Below are 19,249 nucleotides of genomic sequence, written 5' to 3'. Positions count from 1 at the left end.
TGAGACTATATGGACAGTACAAATTGTACCTGATTTTTTTAAGAGGAGACAAAAATTGAGTGGGTTGGGAAGGGGGTGGATCTGTGAAGGGTCACAGGAGGAGATGAACATAATCAAAATATATCGCATGAAATTCTTGAAGCACTAAGAAAAATGAGAAAAAGATTGGGAGGTTTACCTCGGATGCTGTATTTCCAAAGTGAGACAGTATCATTAAAATGTGTGAGGGGGCAATTAAGATGGGGAAATATGTGAAACGAAACTGTTAATAAATACATCTGAAATGTTAAAGTACGTGAGATCTCTCATGTGTGTCCTTAACACACTGCTGGAACATGAGGAGAAGACTCATAAAAACTAGTCCCACTTTCTTGCTCATAGCTTCGTCAAACAGCTCAGGAGGTCCGAGGCTACCACAGCTCCAGGGCTGGGGTGCTGAGATCAGTCCTCCACCCTCATACCAGGAAGCTTTTCTTCTGTGCTTCTGTGAAGTCAGAGACATCTAGGTGATGTCTGTGAAGTCAGAGACAATTCTACACAAATGGAATTATTAGCACTCCGCTGAGGAATTGAGGAGAACCCTTTCCAGACCACTAGCATTTTCTGTGTGCCATTTTGTAGGCCCATATTTCTGTATGGCACAAGAGCCATAAGCTCGGTCTGAGGTGGTCAGGATCCCTGCAGACAAGCTGTCTCTGTTTACGAATAGCCAGGATGTGCTGCTCCTAGTTTCTTTTGTTATAAATGCAGATTACCTGAGAAGAGATGTTGGCTGAAGCTGATGACTTAAGAGTAAGGAGTTTTGGTGCTTCCTTCCTTTGTAATTTGGAGGATGTCTTATAGAGATGCTAATTCATGGCCTACCTGGCTGCTAGCATACAGGTAGATGCGGACATGACTTGAGCCCATGCACCTGGTTGCCTAGGAGACAGCCTAATGTGTTTTCCCGCTCATTTTATGTGATGATATATAAGGTGTTTGGATAATAAATGAGAGATCTTTGGAGAGAGATCTTGCCCTTGAATGATGACCGTGTAAGCTGAGTCTGATTATTCCTGGCGACTCCGTACCAGTCCAGTTAGGGAATCTGTGTTGGACCCACACGGCCTCCAACACCATTTGAAGTTTGTCTCTGGGTTATGACGCTCAGCTTGAGACCTCTTTCATTGTACCACAGCCCAGGAGACATCCTGAGAGTAACTTCTAGGTATTTGAGCAGGAGTTTCACTGGTTTGACACTTTCGCGAAGTCCCCTTCTGAGCTCCTCTCTGTCTAGCACCTTGTGTCCATGTTACATAATATTTTCCTCCAGTTTCAAAGGTGACAGAGTAAATCCATTTCCTGTTGCTTCATCAGTTTCTAACTACCTTCATCACCCTGTGTGTGTGTGTGTGTGTGTTTGCACATGCGTGTGATAATCAGAGGGACATGTCTGGCTTTTTTTTTTTATGTTTTGAGACAAGCTCTCTCCCTAAACACAGGGCTCACCATTTCATTTCACCTAGGCTTGCTAGGCAGCGAGCCCAGGGATCTTCTTGTCTCTGCACCCTCTCCAATGTCTTGGTTTACAGGCACCTGTTGCTATGCCCAGCGTTTCACCTCAGCTGCTGGGGATCTGAACTCAAGACCTCATGCATGTGCAGCAAACTCTTTCTTCATGAGCTGTTTCCCTGGCCCCTGCTTTCATTCTTTAAAGGACAATTTCAGTAGCTATAGAACTCTGGTTAGTGTCTGATCCCTGTTAGTGGTGAGGGGCATGCCATGAAGCAGACAAGGGTTGGGTTCCCCCAGGGTGAGGCCATGGTCTGGCCTTTGAGCTGTGGATACAGCTCAGTGGGGAGACCACCAACATGGCATACTAGTTGAGAACATTTGTCTTTTTCTTTCTTTCTTTTTTTTCCTTTCTTTCTGTCTGTCTTTCTGTCTTTCTTTCTTTTCTTTCTTTTTTCTTTTCTTTTTTTTTTTTTTTGAGACAGAGTTTCTTTGTGTAGCTTTGGAGCCTGTCCTGGAACTTGCTCTGTAGATTAAGCTGGCCTTGAACTCACAGAGATGACATTTAAATTTATCTTTGGATTTATCTTTTTGCATTTTCCTTGGCTTATAGTGTAGATAAAAATCAAATATAAGATTAAATATGAACTTATCCATTCTTTACAAAGTTTTAACTGGTGAAAATCTAGTTTGAAGTGTGTGGTATGTCACGGCTACATTGAGTTCATGTTCACATATGTGTCACCTAATATATTGTGGTATTTGTGGAGATAACACTTCAAAAAAACCTTCACCCCTGCAACTTTCACTGGGGATCTAAACACATGCAACCTCATTTGTGTTAAGTTTCAATTTCTTTCTCTTCTTGATGTGTTGAGTGTATTTATTGTGAAAGGTGATTGAATCTGCCAGCAGCATCTTCTGCATCCATGGAGATGATCTTACAGGTGTTGTCATTGCTCTTTTTCCCCCTTAGAGTAAGATATTTATTTTATGTGTATATGCAAGCTTGGGTGCATGTAAGTGCCCACAGAAGCCAGAGGAGGGCTCCAGGTCCCCCTAGAACTAGAGTTGCAGCGGGTTGTGAGCTGCCTTGTGGGTGCTGGGAGTCAAACCCTGGTCCTCGATCAGCTAGATGAGCTAGTGCTCTCAATGGCGGAGCCCTCTCTCCAGCCCCATTGTTCTTTCTAGGAGTGGTGTACGTTTTCTCAACATGTGCTCTTTCTATTTCTGCTGTGCCCATTTCAGTGTCTCTACCTTCATTTTCATTTTATTCGCTTCAACTTTTAACCTTTTTGGGTGAGGTGTCGATAACGGTCACTGTGGCTTTTTTTTTTTGTTTTGTTAACAAAATCAGTTGTTGATATCCATTTTTCGGTCACTCTATGCTGTGAGCTTAGCTGATTACTTTCTTGTGTTATTGGACATCATCTCTTTATTTTTTTTTACTTAGGTTAAAAATATTTATTTCAAGCAGATTCCCTACTCCCCATATCAGAAAGAAAATGATACCGGAAACATTTAAGAGACTGGACACTGGTTAGAGCCATTTCTAAATCTGTTATCAGATAAAGTACAACACTAGGGGAAAGAAATTGAGAAAGTTAAAACTGGAAAGAACAAAACCCCCAAAGTCAAACTGATCCTTAACATTTCAGACTTTAATTAAGCACATAAAACTGTACTACTTAATATATTTCTCCATGAACGTCTTGTGAAACTCAGATCGCAGTGTGTCGTTTACAAATCTTTTGTCTTTCTTCTGATCATCTATTCCTTTTGCACAGTTCTTAAAAACGACGTCATCGTCCGACCTTCTTTTAACCTTGAAGTTGGCCTGAGGCTGGGACGGGCCAGTGAGATTAAGGAGAGGGTTTCCACTCAGAATATTTTCCATGCAAATTCTCTCTTCTTCTGCTTTTTGTTCTTGTTCCTTCCTGGCCTGCTCCTCAGCTCTTTCCTTCTTGATTTTCTCCAGCTCTGCCAGAAGAGCCGCAGTGTCATCGTCGTCGCTCTCCTCTTCAAAGTCCTCATCGTCCTCATCCGTGAGAGGGTCATCGGCATCAAGGTTGGCAGCGGGGATCTGGTCTAAGCGGGGCTTCTTGGACACGGAAGAGGAAGTTGTATGTTCTCAGGTAGGACGGTCCCTATTTTTTTCCCTTGCAGCAGCTCTCTCTCTCTCCTCCAATTCTCTCCTAAAGTCACGGTTGCAAACCTCTTCAGGAGCATCTTGTGTAGTTTGTCTGTATTTTATCTTTGTATGGGAGGGAAGGTCTCTGCTTGAATATTGCTTTGAGAGCTGGCTCAAATCCCCTTCTCCTTTTCCTCTTCCACCTCTGGCCGGTTCAAAAGTCGGTCTGGCTGCTGTTGTCATCTTTTATTCTCTTGGCGGGGACCAACGCAGCACCCTCCGATGTTCACCAACGAACCATTGCCTGGACATCATCTCTTTAAGCATCCTTCCGACCCTGGCCGTCTTCTCCCTCATTTCTTTCTATTACTTGTATGCTAAATTCTAGGCACTTTTCTTCTGTAGTTTTGATAAACTTTTCAGTTTTTCTTTGTGCACATGATTGTGTGCACATATGTAAGTATGTTTATACAGTTATGTAAGTGTGTGTGTGTGTGTGTGTGTGTGTGTGTGCATGTGCACGCACATTGTCCAGATTTGATGTTATTAAGAATTTGCTGCTGGTTAAGTAAATGTGTGTGTGCGCCAACTTATCATAGGCCAGAGCAATCCAGAAAGAAAGAAAGAAAGAGGCAAAGGGGGATAGAGGGAACCTCGAATGAAAAAATGCCTCCCTTAGATGTGCCTGTTGGCAAGTTGGTAGGGTATTTTTTTTTAATAGCTGATTGATGTGAGAAGCTAAGCCCACTGCGGGTGCTGCTACTTCTGAGCAGATAGTCCTAGAAACAAGCGAATAAGCTGTTAGGAACAGTCCAGTAAGCCTCATCCCTCCATGGTCTCTGCTCTGAGTTCTTGCCTTAGCTTCTCTCAGTGGTGGACTGTGATGAGATGGGTAAGCCAAATAAACCCTTTCCTCCCCAGGTTGATTTTGCTCATGGTGCCTTACCACACCAACAAAAAAAAACCTACTTCTATCCAGTTTCTGATTCTAGTTGTTAAATGTCTTCAAACACAGGACTTCCATTTTATTTGTTAAGAAACATTCAGTTCTTATCCAGTGCTTTAGTCAGGTTTCTGTGGCTGTGACGAAACACGATGAACAAAATAAACATGAGGACGAAAGGGTTTATTTCTTTTTACAGCTTAGAATCCATCATTCAGGGATCATCTAGCTCATGTGAAGTTGATGTGAGACTAGCCAGAGCAGTTGGGTATGATGTTGCACGCCTGTAATCCCAGCACTTACAAGGTGGGAAGATCAGGCATTAAAGATCATTCAGCGAGTTTGAGGCTAGCCTAGGCTACATGAGACTTTGTTTCAAACAAACAAAACCACAAAACTAAAGAAAAAGTATTTGTTTGTTTTGGGTGAACTTGCTTGTGGCAATTTCCCCAAACTTATCAATCAAAGGTACTCAAAAAAATCAATGTCTAATAAACTTAAAATACAGTATTTCTGTTTGAATGTTTCCCCACTTCTTGGTCTTGTCTCTCTTTATGCTTGATAATTTAAGAATCCTATTTATTTATTTTAGGTGTGTTTGTGTGTGTGTGTGCATGATCACACTCCAAAGTATGAGCATGTGGATCATGTGACTGCAGTACCCGAAGAGAGCCTCTGGTCCCTTGGAACTAGAGGTAGGGTAGTTGTTAGCCGTATAATATGGGTGCTGGGAACTAAACCCAGGGACTCTGGCAGAGAAACATGTGTTCTTAATCACTGAGATATTTCTCCAGGCCATAATTTTTGTTTTATATAAATTCAAGATCTGAAAAAAATGAAATCTTGTTACTCATGATATATTTTTTCCTAGTACACCCAGGGAATCACTGGGAACTTTATTTTTTCCACATAGTTCAGTTTCTCTGAAACATCTCTCTTTTCATTCCAAGCAGTGTTTAGAAAATGACAAGAGTCTAGTGGTATTGGGAACCCTATCAAGACACGTCATTCAGCCAGTGCAACCTGCTGCACTGGGGAGGCTGCATAGCTGCAAGACTGGAGTGAGCAAATGCTTGTGTTGAAGGTGTCGCAAGAGCTGGAAGGAAGGGGCATGGAAATATAGGCGAGCAGCACTCAGTGCATGTGGAAGTTTTGTTTACAATACCATTTACAGCATCTCCTGAGTAAAATGTAGTATCATTCAGTACATCTGCATCTTCTGTGTTTCTTCAAAGAAACCGGTTGGTGGACAATAGCAACAAGATAAGTGACTTTCCTTTCATCAAGAACAATTATAATCATTGTTGATTGTAGCTGTTATGTTTTCCAATCCATTTCTGCATCAATCCATGCGACAGCCACCATATATTGTGTTCTAGGAGCTACTGAGTGAGTAATGAAGGCAAGAGGGACCTAAAAAGTAAGAGAGGGAGGGAGGAGTGCAGAGAAACTGACACCTGGAAAATCTATGGATGGAGAATGAGAATGGGGAGGGGCGGTCAGTGGAGTGGAAAGAACTAGGAGACAAGAAAGTGGTGAGCAGGAGGAGAGGCAGAGGTTTCTGTCCCCCACCCCAACCTGGTTCTGCAGCAGTTCAATCCTAAAGAAAAACACAGAGGCCTACATTAATTATAAAACTGGTTGGCCTATTATCTCAGGCTTATTATTAATTAACTATTACATTGTACGTTAACCCATAATTTTTGTCTTCATTTGCCACATGGTTTGGTACCTTTTATCAGTGAGGCATTCTCATCTTACATCCTCTGCGTCTGCGTGAAAAGTGCAGACCCAGCCTTTCCTCTTCCCAGAATTCTCCTATTCTGGTCATCCTGCCTATACTTCCTGCCTGACTTCTGGACAATCATCGTTTTATTAAACCAATACAAGTGACAAATCTTTACAGGGTACAAGACCATTGTTCCACAGCATGAGATGGGGTTCCCAAGCACCTGATGCTGAGTGACAAAAAGCCCGAAGAAAGTGGTTTAAGGAAGGAAGGGCATGTCTTGGCTCTTGGTTTCAGAAAGAATATCTTTCATCATGGTGAAGAAGTTGTGGTAGCAGGTGTGTGAGGTAGTTGATCACATTGGATCTACAGTCAGGAGGCAGAGACGGCACAGGAGGGGGAACTGGGCTATAAAACTTCAAAGCCTGCCCCCAGTGATGCACTTCCTCTGGCAAGCCCCAACCTCCCAAAGGTTCCCAAACAGCCCTATCACCTGGGGACTGAGCATTCAAACACAGGAGCTTGTGGGGGACATTTCACACTCAAACCTCAACACTGTTAAGGGAAACCGTGGGATGGTCACAAACAGAAGAAGCATTGATCATTTCCAAAGGACAGGATTTATTCTTTAGGGCAATTTAGATGTAGAGAAAAATTGATGAGACAGTCTAGGCTGTGAGTTCTTATAACCTAATATCCAGTTTCTAATAACAGCTTATGTTTCTATAGGACAACATTTGTTGTGGTTGTGGAATCCATGCTGATACAATTATAAACTGGAGTGCATATTCCACTCACTTATTCTTGGTTTTTATGTGGTTACCACACATTGGTGCTCTGTGCATGATGTTGCATTATATCTATTTTTCGTTGGCCTTATACTCCTCCTGGATGTGATAGTTTCTTCAACTTTTTTCATCTTGACGACCTTGACAGCTTTCAGATATACTAGTGAAGTATTGTGTATAATGTTTCTTGGCTGGGATTTAACTTATACTTGCAAAGTAACTGAACTTGCCTGAGTAGATTTTTATCCCAGTTAAACTTGGTTGGGGAAGAAGATCACAGGCATAAAGTGCCATTTCACCACACACAGAGTACATTTGGTCAATATGATGTATCATTGATGCTGCTGACCTTTAGCACTAATGAGGTCATGTCAGGTGAAGTTTCAGGACCACAATAAACAAGAATGTGAAAGAGGGGTGGTTAATTTTAATCATCACCAATCTAGAATAACCCAGAAAGGGAGTCTCAGTGAGGGATTGTTTACATCATGTTGGCTTCTGGGCATGTCTATGAGGGATTCTCCTGCTTATGTTTATTGAGACCTGAAAGTCTACCCTCCATTGTGGGTGGCACCATTCCTTATTCAGGAGATTCTCAACTCTGTGAGGGTGGAGAAAATGAAGGGAGCATAAGCATGTGATTGTGAATATAACCTGATCATTTCTCCCCAGCTCCTGTCACAGTGGCTTTCCTGCTATGGCAGACTGTAGCCTGGAATTGGGAATGCCAATGAGCTATTTCTCCCATAAGTTGATTTTATGGGGTATTTTCTCACAGTAACAGTAATGAAACTTATCTTGAATAGGAAGTGAAACTAAACTTGACATGATCTACAATCTTGTAGGAAGAGAGTCTCAGTAAATAATTGTCTAGATCAGGTTAGCTTGTAAGCATGTTTGTGGGGGATTTTCTCTTTTCTCTTCTTTCTTTCTTACTTTCTTTCTTTCTTTCTTTCTGTATCTCTTTTTAGATTTTTATACATTTTAATTAACACAGAATTACAGTACTTTTCCCCTTCACTTTCTTCCCCCTAACCCTTCCTTTATCTCTGCTCACAGATTGATAGCCTCTTTTTATTTGATTACTATTGTTAGATACATATATTTGCTGGATGGTGGTGGTACACACCTTTAATTCTAGCACTTGGGAGGCAGAGGTAGGCAGATCTCTGAGTTCTAGGCTGGCCTGGTTTACAGAATGAGTTCCAGGACCACTGGGGCTAGACAGAGAAACCCCATCTTAAAAAACAAACAAACAAAATAAACAAAAAATCCAACAAAGCAAACATGTATTTTTATGTATGTTAATGCATACATGTATAAATACAACCTTTTAAGCCTTTTTTGTTATTTATGTGCGTATAATTTCAGGGCTTACCACTCTGTATTGGATAATCAATCATCTGCAAAGACGATCCATTCTAGGAGTTACTAACCTCTGGACAGTACAAGAGCAGAGAAAATTTGGCTATGATGATTTCATTTCCTTTGAAGAGCTTCTTCTTCTTTTATTTTTAATTTCCATACTGTCATCATCCACAATTTACATTGCTAACAGCAGTTTGTGAGAATCCAGAAGTGATAATTCTTTTGTCTTTTAGATAATATTCTAACTAAGATGGTAGATTTTAATTTTTACTTGCAATGATTTTTCTGATGAGAGACTAATATCTTGACCATGAATGATATTACGACATGTATAAATGATAAAAATAATTCAATTATAAGTTGGCCCTTCTCAATAGAAAAAATAAAAATGGCTTTTTAAAGTGGATATATTCTCCATATGTCCTTGGCAACCAGAAATAAAGGTACAAAATGGGAGTGGGCCAAGGCCAGCATTTACTCACAAAGGCACGACTCTAGTGATCCATGTATTTCAACCAGGCCACACTGTTTATAGCTTCATCAGCTCCTGACAGCCAATTTACTCATCTCTGATCATGCTCTCACAGACACACCCAAAGGTGAGCTTTACTAACTTCCTAGATATCCAGTTGACTGTCAAGATGAACCATCACAATGAGATACTAAAAACATTATAAATAAATCAAAATAGAGTTTAAAATAATTTCCCATTAAGGTACAGAAAAGCAAGAAAAAGACACACACACACACAAGAAAAAAAGAAAAAGATCAAATGGTACAATAGTAAAAAAGTTAGAGTAAAATTCTTGAATGATTACATTAAAAATAAATTGTCTAAATACAAATAAGTAGGCACAACTAAGTGCAACCTATAAAAACTTACTTTAAATAGGATGACTAGTTAGGTTGAATATAAAAAAGGCAGAACAAAGACACAATAGAGGAAATAGATTAATCATCTAAATAAAATGTTGAATCTAAAGAATTCCTAACACAAACATCCAGGAAATCTGGTATACTATGAAAAGACCAAATCTAAGAATAATAGGAATAGAAGAAGGGAAAAAAATCCTGCTTAAAGGCCCAGAAAATATATTCAACAAAATCATAGGTGGAAAAATTTTCCAACATAAAGAAAGACATGCCTATGAAGGTACAAGAAGCTTACAGAACACCAAATAGATTGGACTGGAAAAGAAAATCTCCATGGCACATCCATAATTAAAACACTAAATACAGAGAACAAAGAAAGAATATTAAAAGCTATGAAGGAAAAAGGCCAAGTAACATCTGAAGGCAGACCTACTAGAATTACACCTGACTTCTCAGTAGAGACTCTAAAAGTCAAAAGGGTCTGGACAGATGTCTTAAAGACTCTAAAAGACCACAGATGCTACTCTAGACTACAAAACCCAGCAAAACTTTAAATTACTATAGATAGAGAAAACAAGATATTTTATGACAAAGTCAAATTTAAACAGTATCTATCCACAAAGCCAACCAGACAGAAGATACTAGAGGGAAAACGTTAACCCAAGGAAGTTGACTGTCTTCATAAAAACATAAACATATATACGAAGCATAAATCTAATTAATCTTTAACAATAAAAATTGGGGGTCAAATATTGGGATAAGAACCTGGAAGATCAGAGAATCAGGAACAGTTGCCAGTTGCTTCTACTTCTCTCATTCCTCTGTCCAAAAAGGCTGAGATCTTCGCTCTGCTGTTTCATTTGTCAAAACACCTGCAAAACGTCACACAACTTTTCCTCCCTTTTGTCTAAATAAAAAAATATGAAGGTTTTAAGTAACATAGAGAACCTATATGCAATAAGTACAGTAACTATATACAAATAACAGGTGAGAATTATATTAACAATGTTCAGTCTATTTGCGTTTTATAAATTCAGAGAAAATACTCTATTATCTATTCTACCTTGGTGTGTCCAAAGTATTGTCCCTGGTTAACTTTTTATCCTAATTTGCATTCCCAACCCAAAACTATCCTTTTTTGTCTCTCAATTTATAAACTTTATATCTCTTTTGAGTTTCTTTTCTAAAATTTTAACAAGGAAAACTGTAATGATAATAATCTAGTCTTCAACTCCATCAGAGACCTGAGAAGGATATAATATTACTTGAGTAAACAGGAAATGCAGAACAAGCAATTTCCAAAACAAGAAATGACAGAAACAGCTGGCTTCCTGGATAGTCATCCAAATTCCTCTGTAACATTGGGGCATCTGTCTTTGGCATACAGGCCTAGAATATCTGATGGACTTTTTTTGTGAAGTAGGAGTTTTGAAGGACTGTCATTCCTTGTCTTGACAAGGTTTGGCAGTCACTTTCTTTTGTGTTCAGCTTGTCCTGTTTGTCAGCTGTTGAGGCAAGGGCAGTTTCTTGCCCAATGGCTAACTTTTACTACAAAGAAAGTAAATTCTATATGGAGTTTCTTTAACGCCCATCATCTTCTCTGAAATATTGGTGCTTCCAGGAGCAGTCATGTCTCATTGTCATAAAAAGAACCTTATGTTATTTAAAACATCTTAAATGCCATATTTTGTAGATCTTTAAAGTATTTGAAGACCACCCTCCTATCTAAAATATGTATCTGTTTGACTTGGAAAACATACCTATCATGATTATAAATTTTATTGTAATAGGTGACTAGCTACTAACCTGCATTTCCTTATTATCCTAACTCATTTGTAATAATAACTTTCAAGGACTAGAAGTTTACATTACATCATTAAATGAGTTGCATAGGTAAAATACCATAAATAAGAATAGAAACATATGTACAGTATGTTCTAACAAAAAAAACTTTAAATTTGTATCAATATACAAAAGTACTTTAAAAGTAGAAACATATATGCAGTATAACAAAAATAACCTCAAATTTGTAAAAATACACAAAAATCCATACCAATATAAAATATTTAAGATTAGTAGTTGCTTTTTTGATTTAAAAGAAGAGTCAATAATCTACCCTTTCATTTCTATATTCCCACTTTTTTCAGAACGAGATGACTGACTCTAATCTCCTCTGTCAAGCTTTTATCTTGACCATTACCAGCCAGTCAAGGGTGGGTAAGTTCAGCAACACTTGGAACCCAAGTGCCTGTGGAGATTACTATAGAAAGGCTTCAAGAGAAAAGTTCCAGACTGCCTCAGAGGGCTTGGGGCAGTGGAGGAAAAGCCAGTCAACTTTGGTGCTGTGGCTGTAGTTGTAGCTGCCAGTGGCAGCTGTGTTGGCAGCAAAGCCAGGGCAAGCAGCTGTCTCATGCTTTGGTGCTCTGAGTTGGACATCAGGTGAAGCGTAAATCTAATTAATCTTAATAAGAAGTCAGGAGTCAAATATTGGGATAAGAACCTGGAAGATCAGAGAACCAGGAGCAGTTGCCAGTATTTTCCTATCTCTCTTATTTCTACAAACAAAAGGACTGGGATTTCTCTCTGCCCCAGCTTATCACTTCCTGTTTCTTCACTTTATGAACTTCTAGACCTTTATGGTTGACTAGTGGCAGCTCTGCTATCTGACTCCAAACAAGTTTTATTTGTCAGAACATAAACAAAATATCACATTACATACATACATATACACATATATACACACACTACACACAAACATACACACACACACATAAAATATATAAAATCTCACACCAGAAAAACCCAACGAAGAGAAGTACATACACACCACACACACTACCACTACCACCAATATAACTGGAACTAACAATTATAGGTCATTTATATTTCTCAATATCAATGGACCCAATTCCCCAATAAAACGACACAGGCATGCCAGGTAGAACAAGCCTTAAATCTCTACACTTGGAAGGCAGAGGAAGGCAGAGCTCTGTGAGTTTGAGGTCAACCTGGTCTATAGAGTGAGTTCCAGGACAGCCAAGGCTACACAAAGAAACCCTGTCTCCAAAAACAAAAACAAAAGACACAGGCTAACAGAATGGGCACAAAAAAAGAATCCATCCTTCTGCTGCATACAAGAAAAACACCACAAAACTAAAAGCAAACATTACTTCAGAGTAAAGGGTTGGAAAAAGATTTTCAAAGCAAGTGAACCTAAGAAGCAAGCTGATGTAGTTATTCTAATATCTAACAAAGTAGACTTCCTATCAAAATTAATCAAGAGAGATAGAGAAGGACATTTTATACTCATTAAAGGAAAAATTCACCAAGAGGACACTACAATTCTTAGCATCTTTGCCCTAATCACAAGGGCACCCACATTTATAAATGAAACATTGCTAAAGCTTAAATCACACACAAAACCTCACAAATTAATTGTGGTAAGCTTCAGTACCCATCTCTCACCAATGGATAGGTCATCAGGACTAAAACTAAACAGAGAAATGATGGTATTAATAGATGTTATGACTCAAATGGACCTAACAGATATCTAAAGAACATTTCATCTAAGCACAAAAGAATATGTCTTTTCCTAGCACCTTATGGAATGTTCTCCAAAACTGACCATATACTCAGTCTCAACAATACAAGAAAATTGAGATAAACACCTGTGCCTTAACAGATGGCCATGGATTAAAGCTGGATTTCAACAAGAATAGAAACAATAGAAAACCTACAAACTCATGGAAACTGAACAACTCTCTACTGAATTACCACTGGGTCAAGGAAGAAATAAAGAAAGAAATTAAAGACTTCCTATAATTCAGTGAAAATAAATGTACAATATACCCAAACTTATGGGACACAATGAAAGTGGTGCTGAGGAACAGTTATAACATCAAGTGCCGTCTTAAAGAAATTAAATCTCACACTAGTGACCTAAGAGCACACCTGGAAGCTTTAGAATGAAAAGAATCAAGCACATGGAAGAGGAGTAGAAGGCAAGAAATAAACTGAGGGCTGAAATCAATAAAATAGAAACAAAGAGAGCAATACAAAGAATCAATAAAATAAAGTTAGTTATTTCAGAACAACAGCAACCTATACAAAGCCTTCTCCAAACTAACTAAAAGACGGAAAGAGAATATACAAATTAACAAAACCAAAAACATAAAAGGGTAGATATAATAACAGATAATGAGGAAATCAATAAAATCAGGAACAAGACAAGTCTGTCCACTCTCTTCATATCTATTCAACATAGTACTTGACATTCTTGCTAGAGCAACAGTATAACTAAAGGAGATCAAAGGAATGCAAATTAAACAGGAAGAAGTCAGCACTATTTGTAGATAATATGATAGTATACATAAGAAACCCCCAAAATTCTACCATGGAACTTCTACAGTTGATAAACACCTTCAGCAAATTGGTGGGACACTAAATAAACTAAAAAATAAAATAAAATCTGGACCCCTCCTATATACAAATGATAAAAGGGTTGGTTGAGAAAAAAATTTTAAAAATTAAATTAAAAAAGGAAATAACGCCTTTCACAATAGCCACAAATAATATAAAATACCTTGGTGTAACTCAAACTAAGCAAGTGAAAGACCTGTTTGTTTTTAAAGAAAGAAATTGAAGAAGATATCAGAAAATGGAAAGGATCGTCCATGCTCATGAATTGATAGGATTAACATAGTAAAAATGGTCAGCTTATCAAAAGTTATCTACAGATTCAATGCAATTCCCATCAGAATTTCAACACAATTCTTTACAGAACTTGAAAGAACAATACTCAACTTCATATTGAAACAACAACAAAAACAGGATGGCTGAAGCAATCTTGTACAATAGAAGAACTTCTGGAGGTATCACCATCCTTGATTTCAAGCTGTTCTACAGAGCAATAGTAATAAAAACCACATAGGTTGATCAATAAAACTGAGTCAAAGATGGAGGCATAAATCCACATACCTATGGACACCTGATTTTTGATAAAGAAACCAGAATTATAGGATGGAAAAAAAGAAAGCATCTTCAACAAATGGTGCTGGTCTAATTGGATGTCAGCATATAGAAGAATGAAAATAGATTCATATTTATCACTTCAAACGAAATTCAAGTCAAAGTGGATCAAAGACCTCAACATAAAACCAGATACACTGAGTCTGATAAAAGAGAAAGTGGGGATTATTCTTGACCACATTGGTGCAGGAGACAACTAAACAGAACATCAATAGCACAGACATTAAGATTAACAATTAACAAATGGGACCTTATAAAACGGAAAAGCTTCTGTAAGGCAAAGGGCATTGTCAATAGGACAAAATGGCAGCCTTCAGTGGAAATGAAAAAAGATCTTCACTGCAGTAGTCTGAATGTAATGGCCCCTCATAAGCTCATTTGGAACAGCACTATTAGGAGGTGTGGTTTTGTTGTAGTAGGTGTGGCCTTGTTGGAGGAGGTGTCACTGTTGGGGAGGACTTTGAAGATCCTATGCTCAAGACACACCCAGTGTCAGTTCCCTTCTTGTGGTCTGTGGGTTAAGATGTGGGGCTCTGAGCTCCTTCTCCTGGATCATGTCTGCCTGCATGCCCCTGCATTATACCATGATGATAATGAACTAAACCTCTGAAAATGTAAGCCACCCCAATTAAATGTTTTTCCTTTATAAGAATTGCTGTGGCCATTGTGTTTTTTCCAGCAATAGAAACTCTAACCAAGTCACCCACCAACTCCACGTCTGACAGAGTGCTGGTTTCCAAAATATATGAAGAACTCAAGAAACTAGACATCAACAAATCAAATAATCCAATCCAAAAATGGGGTACTGATGTGGGAGTGTCATATATCAATCTGTTGATTTCATTGGTTAAGCAATAAAGACTGCTTTGGCCCTGATAGGTTAAAACATAGGTGGGAGGAGTAAACAGAACAGAATGCTGGGAGAAAGAAGCTGAGTCAGGAGTCGCCATGGTTCTCCCACTCCAGGCAGATGCAGGTTAAGATCATTCCTGGTAAGCCAGATCGTGGGCTACAGCAGATTGTAAGAAATGGGCTAATCCAGGTGTGCGAGCTAGCCTAGAAGAGGCTAGATAGAAATGGGCCAAGCGGTGTTTAAAAGAATACAGTGTCTGTGTAATTATTTCGGGGCATAAGCTAAGCAAGCCATGTGGGCGGCCGGGTGCCGGGGACGCAGCTCCACAGCTCGTATTACAACAGGGTACAGATCTAAACAGAGAGTTCTCAACAGAGAAATCTCAAATGGCCAAGAAGCAGTTAAAAAATGTTCAGCATCCTTAGCCACCAGGATGTACAAATAAAATGACTCTGAGATTCCATCTGACACCTGACAGAGTGGCTAAGATCAAAACCACAAGTGACAGCTCCCTGGTGAGGATGTGAAGCAAGGGGAACCCTCCTCCGTTGCTGGTGGAAGTGTAAACTTGTATAGCTATTTTGGAAGTCAGTGTAGTGGTTTCTCAGAAAAGTGGGAATCAATCTACCTCAAGTTCTAGCTATACCACTCTTGGGCATATGCCCAAAGGAAGTTCTACCATACCACAAGGGTACTTGCTAAAGTATGTTCATAGCATCTTTATTCATAATAGCCAGAAACAGGAAATATCCAAGATGTCCATCAACTGAAAATGGCTGTAGAACAATGACATCATGAAATTTACTCGCAAATGAATGGAACTAGAAAAAATCTTCTTGACTGAGGTAACTCAGACCCAAAAAGACAAGAATGTTATATACTCACTTATAGGTGGATATTAGCTGTAAACTGAAGGACAGCCATATAACCTGCAGACCCAAAGATGCTAAGTAACAAAGTAACTCAAGGGGAGCACGTGAATTTCTTTGTGAAGGGAAAATAGAATAGACATCACAGACAGATGGAGAGGGTCCTGGGTGGAGGTGGGTAGGCATGGGATTGGGAGGAATAAGATTGGGGATGAGGATGGAGGGACAGAGCACTGGGAAAGACAACTGGAAAGGCATCTCTGGAGTGAGCTAGAAATCTAGTACAATTGAAGGTCCCAGGAATCTTTAAAGCTGTCCCCTAGATAAACACTCTTAGCCATGGGAAATACGGAGCCTTAACTGGCCATCTTCTTTAACCAGGGAAGATTTCCACTGGAATAATTGGTATCCCATTCTAGCCACATAACTTTTGGTCTACAATTTGCCTTGCCTACAGAAGATGTCGGTGTAAAGGTGGTGAAGAAATTATGGGAGTGGCCAATCAATAATTGGTCAGGCTTGAGACCTATATCATGAGAGAGAACCCACCTCTGTCACTCCTTAGGGGCTAGGATCCAGAGGCTGGATAGCCCAGGGACCTAGGATAGAACCAAACATGATGGACAAAACAAAACGAAAACAAACCAAAAAACCCTCAATGAAATGATACCTAATAATACTCTCAGATACTCATAGATTGGTGCCTACTCCAGTTGCTATCAGAGAGGCTTCACCCAGCAACTTATGGAAACAGATGCAGAGACCCACAGCTAAACATTAGGTGGACCTCAGGGAATCCTGTGAAAGACTGGGAGGAAGAATTATGGGAATCAGAGAGGGCAAGGACACCAGAAGAAAACCCACAGAGTCAACCAACCACAGAGACTGAACCGCCCACCAGAGAACTTGCAGGGCACTGACCTAGGCCATCTGCACTTATGCTGCACTTGTGTGGCTTGGTCTTCTTGTGGGGCTCCTGACAGTGGGAGCAGAGGCTGTCTCTGACCCTTGCTGCTTTGGGACCCTTTTCCTAACGGGTTGCCTCATCCAGCCTTGATAGGATAGGAGGTGCCTAGTCTTACTGCAACTTGACATGCCAAGGCTGGCTGATGTACATGGGAGGCTGCCATTTGCTGAAGAGAAAGGAGGAGGTGGGTAGGGAGGCATGGGGAGGGGAGGAAGTTGGAGGAGAGGAGGACGTAAAGAAAAATGTGATCAGGCTGGAAAAATTAATTAATAAAAAAGATTCCACGCACAAACATACACATATATACATGTTTTTGTTAGTCACTGTATCAGGCATGTTATTACTCTAGCCACAAAGAAATGGAAGAACTTATATAATGTTCATTTCTATTTCTTTTTAACTCTTCCTACTGTTTTCCTTCCTTTGAATTCTCCTTTTACTTTCTAGTTGGAAAATCGGTTTTTACTTTCTAGTTGGAAAAAATATTTTGCTTATTCTATAATATATAAATTAACTTAGTTTCTTTGTGTTTGAAAATGTCTGTAGATGGGACTGGGGAGATGGCTCAGCAGTTCATAGCAAGCACAGCTCTTGCAGAAGGCCCAAGTTTGGTTCTCAGAACCCACATCTAATGGCTTACAACCACCTCTAGTTACTTCTGCAAGAGAACCAATGGTCTCCTCAGACACCTGCACTCACAAGTACCCCACACAGAGGTGCATGCTAATATACATCTATACAATGAAATTCAAATAAATATTAAATCGGGGGACATAGCTCACTAGCAGGCCACTTTGCCTGGCAGGTGCTGGGCTCTGGGTTTGATGTCCAGCACTACAAACAAACATAATCAAATAAACAAAACCCAAAATAGATAAAACAAAAATGGTAAGGGGAAAAAAACCAAATCTCTCTGCCTCTTTCATTTTGTCAGACAAAGGACTGAGAGTTGACAATGCCTTTCTGGGAGCATTTGAAAAATGTTGAACCATGGTAGCTTCCTATGATGGTCCCTTAGATTTCCAGGCCTGTAACAAAATACCTGAGACGGTCCTCCTAAAAACATGAAAATTTCGTTTTTCTTGCTATTTTGTGGATTTTAGTCTACATGGAATTGGTCACATTGCTTTGGGCCCTGTGGGAAAAACAGGAGATTACCATGGTGGGAGTGAGTGACAGAGAAGTTGCTCACCTCAAGGTGGAAAGGAGCGGCTGGGGACTGAGGACATTTAAAATCTAGACCACAGCCCACCTGGCTTCTTTCTGGTTGTCACTATTTTTGCTGTTCACTTTTGGTGTGGATGCTTCTCCCCTTATGATGGGTCTCGACATGCTCATTTTAAGTTGAAAGTATGTCAAAAATTCATCTTATTTTTCTACTTTTTTACATGCATGGGTGATGGAGGAGGGTCATCTTTCTATCTGTTGTTTCATTGGTTAAATAATAAAGAAACTGCTTGGCCTCTGATAGGACAGAAAATTAGGTAGGAAGAGTAAACAGAACAGAATGCTGGGAGAAAGAAGCTGAGTCAAGTCAGTCGCCATGGTTCTCCCACTCCAGACAGACGCAGGTTAAGATCTTCCCTTGTAAGCCACCTGGTGAGCTACACAGAATATTAAAAATGGGTTAGATCATTATGTAAGAGCTAGCCAATAAGAGGCTGGAACTAATGGGCCAGGCAGTGTTTAAAAGAATACAGTTTCTGTGTAATTATTTCAGGGCATAAGCTAGCCGTGCGGGAGCTAGGCAGGAACACAGCCTGCCACTCCTATTACAACAGATTTTGAAATGCTTTAAAGCCAGAGTTTGCACTGGCAGCACAGTCCCAGGAAGCCGCGCTTTAAAATGACGCAGCTTTTATTTATTTATTTTTTTTTTTTTTTTTGCTGCTATTGCCGAATCAGGAAATCTCTCTATGGCATGCCACTAACAAACAGCAAAAATCTGTGTTAAATTCTCTCTCCCTTATTTTTAAGCCTTCTCAGGTTTTTAAGTGGATTTAGTCCATCACGTCTGGGTGCCACTCTGTTGTAATAGGAGCATCGGGCTGCTTCCTGCCACCCGGTTAGCTTTATACCGGAAATAATTACATGGAAACTGTATTCTTTTAAACACTGCCTGGCCCATTAGTTCCAGCCTCTTATTGGCTAGCTCTTACATATTGATCTAACCCATTTTTAATAATCTGTGTAGCCCACGAGGTGGCTT

General features: G+C 39.6%; 1 pseudogene; it reads right to left on the bottom strand.

Annotated features, from left to right (window-relative positions):
• Nucleotides 1-3,131: 3,131 nt before the first annotated feature.
• LOC142856622 (spliceosome-associated protein CWC15 homolog pseudogene) lies at nt 3,132-3,920 on the bottom strand (annotated as a pseudogene).
• Nucleotides 3,921-19,249: the final 15,329 nt, after the last annotated feature.

Source organism: Microtus pennsylvanicus, chromosome 1 (genome assembly GCF_037038515.1).
Source record: "Microtus pennsylvanicus isolate mMicPen1 chromosome 1, mMicPen1.hap1, whole genome shotgun sequence".
In the NCBI taxonomy this organism is placed as follows: domain Eukaryota; kingdom Metazoa; phylum Chordata; class Mammalia; order Rodentia; family Cricetidae; genus Microtus; species Microtus pennsylvanicus.
This window is presented reverse-complemented; position numbering and strand designations above follow the sequence as displayed.